At 41.6% G+C, this 15,405-nt stretch overlaps 1 long non-coding RNA gene across 2 annotated transcripts in view; it reads left to right on the top strand.

Moving 5' to 3' along the window:
- Positions 1 to 3,698: 3,698 nt before the first annotated feature.
- LOC106782990 (uncharacterized) overlaps positions 3,699 to 15,405 on the top strand; it is an 84,435-nt gene continuing 72,728 nt past the window's right edge. The window contains exons 1-2 of one of the 2 annotated variants that reach the window (XR_001380437.3): positions 3,699 to 3,903; positions 6,069 to 6,105. This is a non-coding gene — a long non-coding RNA (uncharacterized lncRNA). The remainder of the gene's footprint in view (positions 3,904 to 6,068; positions 6,106 to 15,405) is intronic. The other variant, XR_011437214.1, reaches the window with a different exon arrangement.

Here is a 15,405-nt window from a genome sequence, read left to right as displayed (position 1 = left end):
TCGGGCCCTATTGACCATAGTACCTCAGAACGGCTGGGGCCCCCTCCTGCCTCTATGGTGTTGCCCATCCTTCCCTCTTGCCTAGAGTTCCCTGCCTTTGTTTGTAAATTTCGCCCAGCTTTCTGCAGCCAACTCAAATCTACTATCTCTTTGAGTACTTTAACGAACATCCTAACCTACAGTCTCCTGCTGCCCTGAATTACTGGTGAGATGCAAAATTTTGCCCGTCAGTGGTCACCTGTGACTTCCTATGTGCTGAGTAGTGCACAGGGTTAAGTGAATATGTTATGGAGTCAGACTGTCTGAGATCAAATCCTGGCCCAGCCATCGATGAGTTGGGTGACCTTGTGTAAGCTACTTAGCCCACCTGTGTGTCATCCCCTGACCTGTTGAAAAAGACAATGTCAGCGCCCTTCTCTTGAGTTTACTGCAAGGATTAATGAGTTATATTTACCAAACCACCATGCCTGGCACATAGTAAGCACTCAGTCAATGTTTGCACTTATCTTTGTCACCTAAATAAGCTGTGCCCCCAGTTCGATCAAAGGCCCTGTTCTTTGTACTTCTCATAACATATGGCAGAGGCTTCCACGCGGCTGGTGCTCAATAACTCTGCTGACTTTTGGTAAAATTATTTCCTAAAAGAAATGTCAGAAGAAATGTTTAGAAAAATTATGCCAAAGCAGTTATTTCGGTAAAGCTGTCTGGGGCCTCAGAAAGGGTAAAGGAGAAGCTACAAGGAAGTTCCCTTGCACGCTCATTCAGAAAACATTTCCTAAGCATTTACTATGGGCCACTGCTCTAAGGATGCAGCCTTGAAAAGGACATGCCGCTTTTTCTTAAGGGGTCTGTGTGGACAGACCTGTGAACCGATAGCTGTGACACATGCAAGAGGGGCTGAAAGGGACGTGTGTGCAAAGCGTAGTGTCGCAGGGGTCACTTACAGATGGGGAGGGACCGGATAGTTACTCTTTCAGGCTGACTCAGGTAGCCTACATTTCTATTTCTGTGTGCTGCATGAGTGATTTTGAAAACGAGAATGGTGTTAAAATGGAAAATGGAATAAAGTCCCTGGGGAACAGGAGCAGAAGTGGTTTGGGGAGAATATACCGAAACTGTAAAACAAGAAGCACAGATCGAACAAAAGTTGTTGATTTCTTTAGGTTTCACTATAATCGAAAGCATTGTCCAGAGGACAACACATTGAATAAGACAGAGGATGTCCCCCCTTATTGTCCTAGCATGGCACTAATGAAGAAAAGGGCTTCCCTGCTCGTTGCTCTCTTACTGCAAGAATGGAAAGATGGCGTCAAACTGTAGGGGGCTGGCCAGGCCACGCAGAGCAGAGCCCGTTCCCACCTCCAGGTCCTTGGTCGTGACGAGCCTCCCACCTGTCTGCTCCTGCCCATCGTGCAGATTTCCATCTCCTCTGGCAATGTCTTTCAAAGAGAAAAGCAAAATTAAAATGATTTTCTGATAAATGTGGGCTTAAAATGTAATTCTAACCAATGTTTTTAGGATATAAAGGAAAAAGCTGACACCTTAGACTTGTGAATTTAGCAGATCGCAATTGCAGTTTTCTATTTACTATTGTCCATGTGTGGCTGTTGTGCCCACCGTGAGCTTAAATTGATACAAGACCAATATATAAAAATCAACTGTGTTTCTCTACGGCAGCAATGAACAATTTGATAACAAAATTAAGAAAACAATTCCATTCAGAGTAGCACCAAAAAATTTAAAATACTTAGGAATAAATTTAACAAAAGAAATGAAAGACTTGTAAAACGATATAACATTGTTGAAAGAAATTAAAGATCTAAATAAATGGAAGGATATTTTATGTTCAGGTATCAGAAGACTCGATATTGTTAAGATGGTGGTACTCCCACGGTTGATCTACAGATTTAATACAATTCCTATCAAAATCTCAGCAGACTTCCTTTGCAGAAATTGACCAGCGGATAATGAACTCTATACAGAAATGCAAGGGACCCAAAGCAGCCAAAACAATCCTGAAAAAGAGCAACAAAGTTGGAGAACTCACATGTTTTGATTTCAAAACTTACTAAAACCTATAGTCATGAAGACAGCGGGGCACTGGCATAAGAATGGACATATAGAACAATGGCATAGAATCAGGAGTACAAAATAAACCTTTACATTTATCGTCAATTGAATTTTTTTCTCTTTTGAGGAAGATTATCCCTGAGCTAACATCTGCTGCCAATCCTCCTCTTTTTGCCGAGGAAGACTGGCCCTGAGCTAACATCTGTGCCCATCTTCCTCTATTTTACTTGTGGGACATCTGCCACAGCATGGCTTGATAAGCTGTACATAGGTCCGTGCCTGGGATCTGGACCCTCGAACCCTGGGCTGCCAAAATGGAGCATGCAAACTTAACCCCTGCGCCACCAGGCCAGCCCCTATCATCAACTGATTTTGGACAAGACAATTCAATGAAGAAAGAATAATCTTTTCAACAAATGTTCTGGGACAGCTGGATACACATGCGAAAAAGATTGAAGTTGGATTCTCTAACTTATACTATATATAAAAAATTAACTCAAAATATATTAGACCTAAATATAACAGCCAAAACTATAAAACTCTTGGAGAACAAAAGAGTAAATTTTTGTGACCATGGGTTAGACAATTGTTTCTTAGATATGACATCAAATACACATACAACAAATAAATAAATAAATTGGACTTCATCAAAATTAGAAGCGTTTGTTGTTCAAAAGACACCAGCAAGAATGTAAACAAACCACAAAATGGGAGAAAAAATTTGCAAATACTATGTCTGATAAGGGATTTGTATCCAGAACACATAAAAAACTCTTATAACTCATCTGTCACTTCCATCTTAGGTTTTCAAGTTATGGTCCTAAGCCCCTTTCCTACATCCGTCTTAAAATATCATGTCCAGAAGTTCAGGAATAAGATGAGATTATTCCAAGCCACGCTCATTTAGGCACCTTGAAAATAGGTTTTTACTTACTTTTCCTAACCAGCCTTTAAAGTTAGGCAACATTTTACAAATTGAACTCAGAGAGGCTAAGCTCTTGTCCAAGGTCACACAGCTGTGAAGTAACAGACCCAGGATTTGAAACCATGTCTGGTTTTATTTGTCATTCCTGACCTGAATTAATTAATAGACTAGAAATCCTCCATTCCTTCAACATTGTAGACAAACAAGGATTCGCTACATGAGCTGGAAGGAGTCTACGGAGGAGCTAAACTTCTCCAAGCAGCTGGAGGTTGTTAATCTCAGCGATGGACGTTAGTCTGAGGCCAGGCTTATTTGTTATAATTAGAAGTCCTTAAAATTTCAGAAGGGCTCCTTGTGTGCTGAGCTGGCTGCTCTTTCTCAAAAGTGAAAAGCAAACCTTTCATTTCATTTTACTTTATTCTGTTTTTCTTACTACAGTGAGGTAGTGTCTGGGTGAGAACATTCCTTCACTTCTCCTTCCTTCTCCCAGAGCACCCTTTTCACAAAAGCCTTTTAACTCTGGCATTTTTCAAAAACTTGGCAGTCATTTCGAGTAGAGCATAAAATTAGCCTTTTAGGCTGAATGATATTTTTTTCCAAAAACTTCTGGAGCGATTGCACTATTTGGCGGTGAGTTGAGAACAGGGAACGTGTACCCGCCCTCGATTTGGAGGCGCATCCCCTCAGCCTGCTGGTCCCCTCCGCCTACCGGTCCTGGGCGCGCAGGGGGAGCCAGCGGCCCTTGCAGACTCCAGGCTGCTGGCCGTTGAAGTCATAAAGCAGGCATTGTTTGACAGGGTGGCTGGAAGCAGGGCTGTCTCAAGTCGAGCTATGACAACCGACAAGACTGTGGAAAACAGTCAACAAATTGCAACCGTCCTCCAGAGACTTCCTGAATTCCCTCGGAGGTGAGTCACTCCCTCCTCCCAACAAAGGAGAGGGGGACCCAAGGAGTGCTGGCCTGGGAGCCGACTTCTGGTTCTCATTTTGACTTTCTAAATGAAAAGTGGGGAACTGAGGGCTTAGTGGAGAACCGTGGAGGCGGGTCTGAGCAGCGACGTCTCACTTCTCCTGCGGGAAGTGGGAGTAAATCGACTCGCTGAGCGCTCTGAGGGCCAAGCTCTCCTACGGCAACTCAGCACGCCTCGTCTTCACTCGTAATCCCCCTGTGGTGGCTAACCACAGCCGCCTATGTATAACATTTGGCTGTTTTATATGTAAAATTTGAATATTGAATATATACATGTATGTATATATTAAAATATTTTATATATAAAAAAGTCCAGTCCTCTTGGTTGGTAATAACTCTTCATGGTAACTAATTGTAACCACATTATATATATATATATATATATATATATATATATATATATATGTATGTATATAGATTTCATATATATAAAATATTTGAATATATGCATATGTTTGTATATATAGTATGTTATATAAATATCTATATAAGTAATACATGTATTCAAATATTTTATATATAAAAAGGTCAAATATTAGAAAACAGACGTGGAATTTGAACCCAGACCTGTCTCATTCCACGCCTTTGCCACTCTGTCTCATAGTCTCACCATAGAATAGAAGAAATATTTTCATCCATGATTCCATTAGACTTCTTGGTATATCATCGAGTTAAAAAAAATTCATGTTTTAATGAGGGATTTTTTTTCTTTTTCTTGCTGACCTTCCTGACCATTAATAAGAGGAAGGGAACATCTCGTCTACTTAGCGCCATTGCTTGACTCCATTTATTTATTCATTCAACAAGTATGTACTGAGCAAACAGGGTAATTTCATAGGGCCCGTGGCTGTAGTGTGATGATGTGAACAAGGCCCCTCCCCCAGGCATCCTGGCTTCTGGTGAGAGGGAACCAATAACGCACAAATGCTTCTACAATACAAGGGCAGCTAGCGCTAAGTGCTTTGAAGGAAAATAAAGCAGAGGATGGGGCACTGGGAAACCAAGAGTATGTCTACTTAGGTTAGGAGTCAGGGGTCATGAGGGTCATGAGGGGTTCCTCGAGGCAGTACCATTTGAGCAAAGCCCTGAATGAAATGAAAGTGCATACTACACAGATCTGAGAGAATATTCCTGGCAGAGAGGTCCATTAATATCAAGTAAGTGCATTTTCCTGTAAGGGAAGATGATTATTTTAAGCTTCGATGTGTTTTTAAGGGCTTTCGGAATCTGTGTTCAGTGGATGACGCTCTAAATGCATGCGAGTACCATGATTGCAAGATCACTCCACAGCTTCTCTACAGTTACAGCGTAGCGGTGACCCGCATAACTGAGCTTAACCTGACGACTGGGAGAAATCCCTGTAACACTGTTATTCTAGAGTGGGCGTGCCTTTTCTGTAAAGAGCTGTAAAATAAATACTTTAGGCTTTATAGCCCAGAGGATCTCTTTCACAACTACCCAACTTTGCCATTGCAACCTGAAAGCAGCCATGATAAAAGAGTTTGTTTGTGGTCCAATATAAACTTTTTTCTCGAAACAGGCTGCAGGCTGGATTTGGCCTGTGGGCCTGGTTTGTCGACTCCTCTTCAAGAGTAAATCCTTCAGGGGTCGTTTGAAGTCTGGGTGGATGTCTGCCCTCACGTGAACTATAGCCAACTGTGAGGGTTTTTGGTTTCTTTCTGTCTTCTCATCGTTCTTCCATTTCTACCATCATATCCTGCTTCCTGCATCAGCATCTCTGAGACCTCCTAATTTGGTGCTTCATCTGTGCTGTGGGCTGGTCAATCCATAATCAACCGTTTGGAATCCTTTCTAACCGAAGAGTGAATAGGTTCTAAGTCAGGAAAAAGTGCATAAAAGGGCAAAAGGAAGATGTAAGTCAGTCCTGTGGATAATTTGCCTATGCTTCAGAGCATGAACTTTCTGAAGGGTATTCCTGAGGCTCTGGGGTCTTAATTTGCTTTTTCCTGTGTTCTCAGCTCTCCTGGGGAGCTCAGGATTCTGAGTAAGATAAATGAGATGGAATTATGGAAGGAAAACCCAAAAAATTGGATCTTATTAGAAAGCCTTAAAATAACTATTATGCTTTGTTTTTCTACACAGATTACCTTCTTGAGAACAAAACAAATGTCTACAACAAGTGAGTTACTACTGCGAATTTATTGACTTTCCAGTATGTGGAGTCCTTTCTTCCATACTTTAGTGCCATAATTTAATACAATTGAGAATTGGTGTGATAATGAAGTTTGGGATAGCAGGATCCTGGGTAGCATGTCTCACTGGCCTTTGATGTCACATAGGGCTGTAACTGGGCTGTCACACTGAACAACCCCACAGGGTACCGTTCACAACCCATTTGAACAAACATGGTAGCCCTGGAAGGAATGGTGATGGAAACCCAAACTGACCAGTCCTGTGACCTTTGGCAAAGAATGCCAGCTCTGAGTCAGTCTCATTATCCATAATGTGAAGAAGGCAGCATTTACCTCATAGGGATTTGGGGAAAATTAAATGAATTAAGTATGTGAGAATGCCTTAGCACTGTGCCTGGCACTTAGTAGGCGCTCAGAACATGGTTATTTTCCTTCCACTGGATGAACAGACAAATGAAGGCATGCAAAGCGATAAATTATATCAAAGAAATTATTTTCAGAAAATTTTAAATCATAGAAAACTGGGGAAAAATAGATTTGAAATCCTTTGTACTACAAAGCTAGACACAATAGAGTTTTCTTATTTACTTCAGTCACCTACAGAGTTTTGTTTTCTACCACCCTCTGAGACTTTCTGTCCTCCTTTCCAGAAAAAGTCTTCATCCTTAAGCAGTCTTACTCACTGACGCTGGGCTGTAATCGCTTTGCTTGATGCGGGCTACTGCATGATGTGATTGTCCTTACATGAGGACACTAAAGCTGAGAGAGGGGAGCTGCTGGCCAACCATCAGCCAGCCACGTGTGACAGCGCTAGGACTTGAGCTCTGCATGAGATTCCAAACTCTGTGCATGTGTTCTATGTGTGTGTGTCACCCATGGTGCTATAAAAGAAAATAACCTGGAGAATAGGGAAAGTAAGACAGATGTTTCTGAGTCTAGAGAATCATTTTTTTGACACTGGGTTTTATAAAATCCTAGGTTTCAAAAAAATATTTATGAGGGTTCTCTGGGAAATTTTGCTCTCAGAGTAAGCTTGAGGTACATTTGGTAAATTCCTGAGCTTATTAAAAAAAAGTCCATTTAGACTACGATTTCTGAATCTAGTTCTCATTACGTCTCTAAAATACACTTCATCCTTGCTGCGCGTCATGGGTTGGTCCCCTGGTCCAATCAGAAGCCAAGGAGGAATGCAAACAGTAGGGCTTTCTTCCTTATCGAAGTCCTCACTTTCGATTCCGTCACAGCAAAAAGTAGACAAATTCCCAGTGTAGGAAAAATTTTGCTGTGTTGCTCACACAGTTTAATCGGACCATATCATCGTTATTTCATTTCCATTCTTTATATCAGTGGTGTTCCTTAAAATAGAAAATTGTAAATTCCAAGCTATAAAATCTATAGTTTTCTGCCATTTCTTTCAGTGGGCAATTAATAACAGCACTAAGTAAATCTCCAACATATGGTTGAATTCAACCCGTACTGTTGACAAATTGAAAGTATAATCTTCTTGGCAGATTAAAAAAAAGTCAACTTTCATCATGTAGTTACATTGCTTCCTCCTGAAAGGGGTAGGATAGGGAGCTGAGTCCAGGGTTTTGAGTCAACACTATTTTGAACACTATGCTAAGCCGGTGGGGCAGAGACAGAAGCAAATAATACCTCGAAGGGCTTATAGTCTAGAAGGGGAGGCAGACATTAATACCCTAATGCAATACCTTATTAGAAATACAGATGTAGTTGGTCGAGGGATAGAAATGATAAAAGAAGGGATGTATAAATTCTGTCTAGAAGATTCATTGAAGGTTTTGCTAAGAAAAGGATGCCTTAGCAAGGTTTTGAGTAATCTGTAGGAATTTTCCAGTTGCATAAGGCCATGGAGAGGGAGTTCAAGCAAAGAGGACAAGAGGTGTGAAAATACGTGGACTTGAATTGGGTGATGTGTGAGGAAAGGTGAAAGGAATTGAGCAGTGCTGCGGTTTAAAGTGCAAGCAGTGGAAAGCTGGGATGACGGATGCTAAAGAGGAGATGGGATGGGGAGAAATGAGCTAATGAATATGGAGGTGAGACAGAACCAGACACTATAAGACACTCAAATACCTAAGACTTACATTAAAACTTGGCTTACGCTAGTTCATTACTTCAGAGTGATTTAGCTAAATAACCCATTATAAAATCTGAAAACATTTTTAATTAATTTCAAAAGGCACTGTGAATGCATTCCCATATTCCCTATCCAAATATTAATGCCCACTCATTGTTGTTTAAGTCCCAGAAGAAATACAGATACTTTAAATCCTGGACTGCCAAAGTTAGCATTCTTTCCTAGAAGAAGAGGAAAAAAAAGTAAAAATGACTCACCACTATTAAATCCTACCTCTAATTAATATTAGGAGCAGATTTAAATTAATATCCAGAAATAAGCCAACAGCTCAAAGAAATGAATACAAATGTTAGGCAATGATTATATTTTCCGGCAAATATCACTAACGCTTTCTAAACACATCTGCTTCAGCCTAGAGTTGATGAAGCAAGAAGTGACTCCTGTAGTTACTTAGGAAGGGGACTGGGTAAAGATAGTTAAATTCTGGGGACTTTGTTTCAAAATCTGTCCTTGAGGCTCCCAGAAGGAAGCTAGATTAAATTCAGGGCCCCAGCAGTGTCCCTAGCATTTCTCTCCACACGTCCAAAGATCTCTTTTACAAAGCATTCAAGATATTCATCAACCTGGCAGGAGTTTCAGGCACAGCTTATTTCTGCCATTAGGGCCTGCCTCATTTGTAAACTTTGAGTCCATATGCCGCCCTGGATTGACAAATTGGCATTGTGTCCAAGGAGTCCTGAATCTGCCCCCAGGGTTAGCCACTTTTTCTCTCCGGGCCCCAGTCTTCTAGTCTGCGAGATGGAGACAGAACTGTCATGAAGATCACCTGTATAGGCACATTGTAAGAGGCTCCATCTCTTGCTTGATGCCCATCAGCGCTGCCTGGGAGAGCATCCTTATTGGTCCCTCCCAGTTCCCCTGGACTCTCACAACACTTCCTTAGCTCATCTTTCTCACTCCCATGTAGCTCCACTCTGGTTCCCTCTCCACCCTGCTGAACTATTAAATTAAATATCTTAAAACTCCCTACCCTTGGTCAAAATCCTTCATTGATTCCCTATGGACTGCAAAATAAAATGTCCCGTCTTTAGCTCTGCATTCAAAATGGCACCCAGCACATCTTTCCAAAAATGGGCTTCTAGTCATACTCCTTCCAGCTGCCAGATCATGTCAAGCTCTGTCTCTCCCCTGTGAATTTGGACATTTTCACTTCCTGGCCTGATATTTGCATTCTGCTATTTCTCACTCCACTCTAACAAACAAACAAAGCAAACCACCTCCGGAGAGAACTCCCTGAGATTCTCAGGCTGCTGGACGCCTCCTCCCTTTCCTTCTAAGAGGCCCGCCCCAGTTTGACTGTGGACTCCTGGAGACAGGATCCAGGCTCTAACATCCTTTGTCTTCAGAGCTGAGCTTAGAGCCTGGCATGAAGTCTGCGTTTGGTAAATGATTGTTGGATTCAATTGCCTGCCCAGGCCAGATGTCAACCTCTCTGAGATATATGTGAGTGGCCTTTCCTGTTCCCTCCTGGCAACTCTGAGCAGCTTAACTGAGCTCAGCGGGGGGCGGGTCCAGTTAATTTTGTTTCAGCATCTGCAGGCATGTGATAGAGGATGACAGGACTACAGTCCTTTAGAGAAAGTGCCTGGGACTCAGAGCATGAAGCAGAAGGCATACATAGGGGCTGCCCCACAGGCCGATCCCACAGGCCCTCGGGATTTTCTCCTCAGGAGCTGTGAGTCGCTGTGGCAACCGCCTTTCCCAAAGCTCCTTTCAGAGGAAAGAAGACTATTTTAGGTAATGTAGACTTTGGTCACGCTTCAAACATACCATTCTAAGGGAAAAGAAAAATCAGAGGCCTCCTCCTTAAAGGTTTTCCCATTCTCCTCTCCCTCCCTGCATTTAACTCAGTGCTTAAGGAGTCTGCTGGCATCAGAATAGCTCTCTTTCTAACACCCTGCTGTGCTCCCAGTTGCCTAGGCATGATATATGGAGTATAGTGCAAACCTCCTCACCTCACACCCCAAGCTTAGGCACATTTTGGCTTCAGGTTACATAACCATCCTTTCCCTTCATGCCAGCTCGAAATTTGCCACTCACCACCCTCGCTCTGCAAATTTGCAAATTTGTTGCCCTGTTATTCTTCCTATTGGTTAGCATCTAATTAATAGCAGTGGCATACAAAGGGAAAAATACGTAAGCACTAAAATTAATATACATTGAGCTAGGAGTTGTCTTGAACACTTTTGAAACCTACATGGCAGGTAAACTTTACCAGATTTTATGAAAGAGGAAACCGAGGCTCATTTCTGCTGAGTCGTGAATGCACAGGCTAGATTTGAGCCCAAATCTCTCTCTTTCCACCATACGACAATACCTCTGGTCCCTTCTTTAAATAACTGCCAAATGTACCTACTTCAGGAAGACACAACCAATTACAAATGTAAGTTAAAGCCCAGAAAAAAAGAATCAGTGGGAAAGAAGCAATTTGAGTCTTAGTGACAAGTTGTTTCCTCTGCCATTTCTATTTATCATGCTTTCAGATTTTCTTGGGTTATTTCTGCTTAGTGAAACATCAATATCTTTATGCTCCACTATTTTATTAAGTATATTAAACAAGGGAATTGAATTCACAAAATGTACTTGGAAAAGTACAAATGCTCTGCAAACACAGGCAATACTAGAATTATTATCATCGTTATGAGTTGTTCTCTTACTATAGTTTGTGGGTTTGTTGCTTCATCTAATCTGACTGTTTTATTGTAGACATAGATTTGGTGGAGCCTGCTAATTGCTTCCCCAATATCCATTTTCCCTTTCTTCCTTTTTAATGGAATGTTGGGTGTTTGTTCCGTGGCAAGGTTTCCAGCTAAAAACTGCATCTCCTTTTCCAAAGTGGCTGAAGATGACTACATGACACAATTTGAGAACTTCTTGAACTTCTTGTTATGTGAGAAAAAAAATAAACCCCTAACTTGTTTAAGCTACCATTATACTGATTTTCTGCTATGTGCTGCTAAGCTCAATCTCTAAGTGACACAGTCATCAAAAGGAAGCAAAGCATAGTGTAAAAGTCTTAGACTTCTAGTGTAAGACCTCTTCATTGGCCTTCTGGCCCCACTTCTTCCCTATCAAGTCTCCACATTTTAGCCAGAGTCGTCTTTCCAATGCCTTGTTTAAAATCCTTCAGCAGACTTTCTCTGCCCTGAAGATTAAGTCCCAAACCCTTGTTGTAATTAAAAGTCCCTCCTGGATCTGGCCCCTGCCCACATGTGCATCCTCATCACTCGTCTCCTTGCCTCTCTCGTTTCCAGCCACACCCATCTTCTTGCTACTCCAATGCACTACATGGTCCTTTGGCTTTTCCTTCTGATATGCTGTTCTTCTGCTTGCAGCATTCTCCCCATCATGATCCCCTCTTTGAATATCAAAATAAATGGAACACTACTTACAGATCTCTAAGACTGGCTTCTTTCGTGTCACTATGACTACCTCCCTTGATAACTTGCAATTACTTTCTCAATGTCTTGCCCACTAGACTATAGACTCAGTGAGAGTATGGGCCCCATCTGTCTTGTTTATCATCATATCCCCAACACTTGTTTAGTTTGGTGTTTGCCATAAAGCAAGCATTCAGCTCATAATATGAGTGTAAACTTGAGCAAGTCTTCTGTTTTGTCTCAGAGTTTGCTTTTGGGAGAAACCCAAATTAAGGTTTCAAGTGCAAATAGTTTATTTGGAAAGTGATCCTAGGAAAAGTGAGGGGAGTGGGGAAATGAGACAGAGAAGGAAACAAAGCAAATAAGGAGGATGTTATCAAGCAATTTCTGATTGTGGGTACTGTGGCACTGTGGAGAAGAGCTTATTCCACTGAGGAACTTGAAGAGATATGCCTGAGGGGTGAGGGAGGTGGAGCGTGAAGCCATCAGCTCACACCAGGCATTGGTTGAGGGCTGCTAGATGAGGGTAGGGGTGGCAATAGCTCCCCAGCACTGCTGGTCTGCTTGGCATGCAGACAGAACTTATCTGCCAAAGAAAAGTAGGCCTTCAGGGAGAGAGCTTGGATGCTGGCAACTGGAAGTGAGACGGTGCCCAAAGTGCTGATGGGGTAAGAGTGGGCGCCCACGGTGTCTGCCACATCACTTCTCTCGACCAAGCCTCATCACCCATAGAACGCACATGACAACTACTTAGATATTTCTGCATATTGAATGAGTTATTCACTCTGTTTGGAACACTAATCCCCTGATAAATCTTTAATCAAATAGTATTGTTCCATGTAGTTTTATTTCCCTTGAAGTTGGAGCATCTATTTCTTCTTAGGTTAAAATTGTAACGTCATTTTTATCATGCACAAATAAGGCCCTGATAAATCACCTGGAGAGAAGACCTGATGGGGATTATTAGATAGGTGTCACTTTGTTTACTAGTTTGGAGTTGTTACAAGTGGGAAAAGGTCTGGCCCAGGCATGGTGCAGGGAGACTAGAGACAGGGTTTCCAGTCAGGTAGATACAATGTCTATTCTGCCCAGCTACAAACTTGGGGAAATCTAGGCAGGTAATTGACCTCTCCTCCTCTATAAAATAAAGATGATAATTCCTATCATGCGTATTTATTAAGAACATTTATGTGGCAAGCAGCAAAGATTAGATGATTGAGAAATGTATGACAGTATAGAAATAGAGGTTTGGGGTTAGATTATGTGGGTTCCTATTCCAGCTACAGCACATTCAGAACATCTCCAAATCTAAGCGTCAGTTTCCACATCTGTTTAAAGATCATAATAATAGTATTGCTTCATTATTTTGTTTTAAAGATAAATGAAGTACATTTTAAAAAGTTCCTGGCATTGAGAAAATACTCAATAAAGGTTAGTTGTAATTATTTTCATTAGTATATTAGCATTACTGTTATTACTATTTTTCAAACAATAATTTCCATACAGTTTTCACCAAGTGTGCAACTTTATTCTCGCAATCTTTACCAAAAAATGAACACATCCTTTGAGAGTAAGCTGTGGTTTCCATTTTTCATACCAAATTCTATTTGCAGATTCAAGTACTTTGGGGTTTTTAGTCATTTGGCAAGTTTCAATTTAGAAGGGGGCCTGGGGCGTCAAATGATCCATACAGAAAGAATGGGTGATAATTTGGTGTTCAACCTTAAAGCTTCTATCTTTCATTCATCTTGGATCTCCCTACTTCCATCACTATCATGCTGATGTCTGGATCTAAATGAAATATTGCCATAAATTATACCGGCTAACCAGGAGTCATCAGTCCTCTGTTGAGGGTCAAGTCACTAAATGGTAAAATTGATAATAGTCCTTGCTGGCTTCGCCCAAATCACTTCTCAACTCCAATAAGTGTTGGGCTAGCACATTTACACATTACCCTGAGACACCTCTAAGTTACTTTAGCCTTAAGGTGCAGAGCTGACATATTAACAAGGATGCCTTTTGCATTTAGGCTATCAGAAGTCTCCTTTCAACCATGACTTTAATTGTCGATTACAGATGGAAGTCAAGTTTGCAGGAAGCAGAACGTTCATGCATAAGGAGGGCTAAAAGTTCAATGCATTTTCTATGAGAGGCACGATGTTGCTTTTAAAGATCAAACTCTGCTCAGATTTGTCACGGCATTTTAGAACTTGAAGGGATCTAAGAGGTCTTCTAGTTATAATTGCCTTCGCTTACAGATGAAGAACATCAAACTCAGAGAGGTTAATTGATTGCCCAAGGTCATATATAGCAGTGCTTTTCAAACTTTAACGAGAGTAAGAATCACCTGAGGGGATCTCATTACAATGCAGATTCTGATTCAGTAGGTCTGGAGTGGGACCTGAGATTCTGCATTTCTATGAGCTTCCAGGGGATGCAGCTGCTGCTGGTCCTTGGACCACTCTGTGAGTAGTAAGGATATTCCATGAGAGGAATAGTCCATGAGGGGAATAGGAAGTCAGGATTGTTTGACACTCAATTTATTCTTTTATTTTACCACCTGGGGATTATCCCTTGTTGCTGAAACCACAGAAGCTTAGAATGAGGGCGGTCATTAGTCTCCTGGGGAGGAGTGGTATGCTTTTCAATTAACCAGAGTCTGAACTTGCAAAATGTTCAAGTAAACTGTCAACAAATAGATTGATTAGTCAATTTGAATGTCATCAAAGTGCCGAAGCATTGTATGGTGGATACTACGATGTGTCACACAGAAGAACTAAGTTTCGGAAGAAAGAACGAAATCCTTCAGTTACAGAACTGCCAACAGAGCCCTCTGGTTCTGGTCCCCTGTAAAAGTGGCTTCAGCTCAAGAGAACCCCAGGGTCATGCCTTTTCCCAGGGTGGTCTGCATCCAATGACTGATCCATGGGTGCACCAGATGGTCATTTTTTCTGGTCTCTAATTATGTCATTGGAATAAACTTCTGTTATTGGTTGAAATGTGACCTCTCCAAGTTCAGGTGTTGAAGTCCTAACCTCCAGCACCTCACATGTGACTGCATTTGGAGATAGGGCTTTTAAAGAGGTAGTTAAGTTAAAATGAGATCATTAGGGTGGGTCCTAATCCAATATGACTGGTGTCCTTATAATAAGAGGAGATTAAGACACGAAACACACAGAGGGAAGATCAGATGAAGACACAGGGAGGAGATGGCAACCTGCAAGCCAAGGAGAGAGAGACTTCAGTAGAAACAACCATGTTAACACCTTGGTCTCAGACTTCCAGTCTTCAGAACTTTGAGAAAATAAATTCCTATTGTTTAAGCCCCCCAGTCTGTGATACTTTATTACAGCAGCCCGAGCAAACTAATACAACATTCCTAGTAGTTGTCACAGCTTCCACATTAATCCCTTGGCTTGTGGGGTGAGAACTTTTGTAACAGAGAATGTCAAGTGGAAGTATCTGAAACTGCCTACTCCTAAAACAGTACATATAAAACAATATTACATACCAGGGGAGTGGCAGAAATAGCATCACCCTTAAATACTTAAAAGATGCAGGGATGGTGGTCCCTTCTATTTCACAAATAATTTCCCAGACTGGTTCCTACAAAACCCAGCCAGATCCTGGAGGGTGACAGTAGCCTACTGCTAACTCATCCAAGAAGTAGTCCCAATTATAGCTGCTGGGCCACATGTGGGATATTTACCAGAACAAGTCAGCATGTCTCTAGGTACATGGCATGTGAC

This window comes from Equus caballus, chromosome 3, assembly GCF_041296265.1.
Source record: "Equus caballus isolate H_3958 breed thoroughbred chromosome 3, TB-T2T, whole genome shotgun sequence".
Lineage (NCBI taxonomy): Eukaryota > Metazoa > Chordata > Mammalia > Perissodactyla > Equidae > Equus > Equus caballus.
Note: the sequence above shows the minus strand (reverse complement) of the source record. Positions and strands in the feature narration are given on the sequence as shown.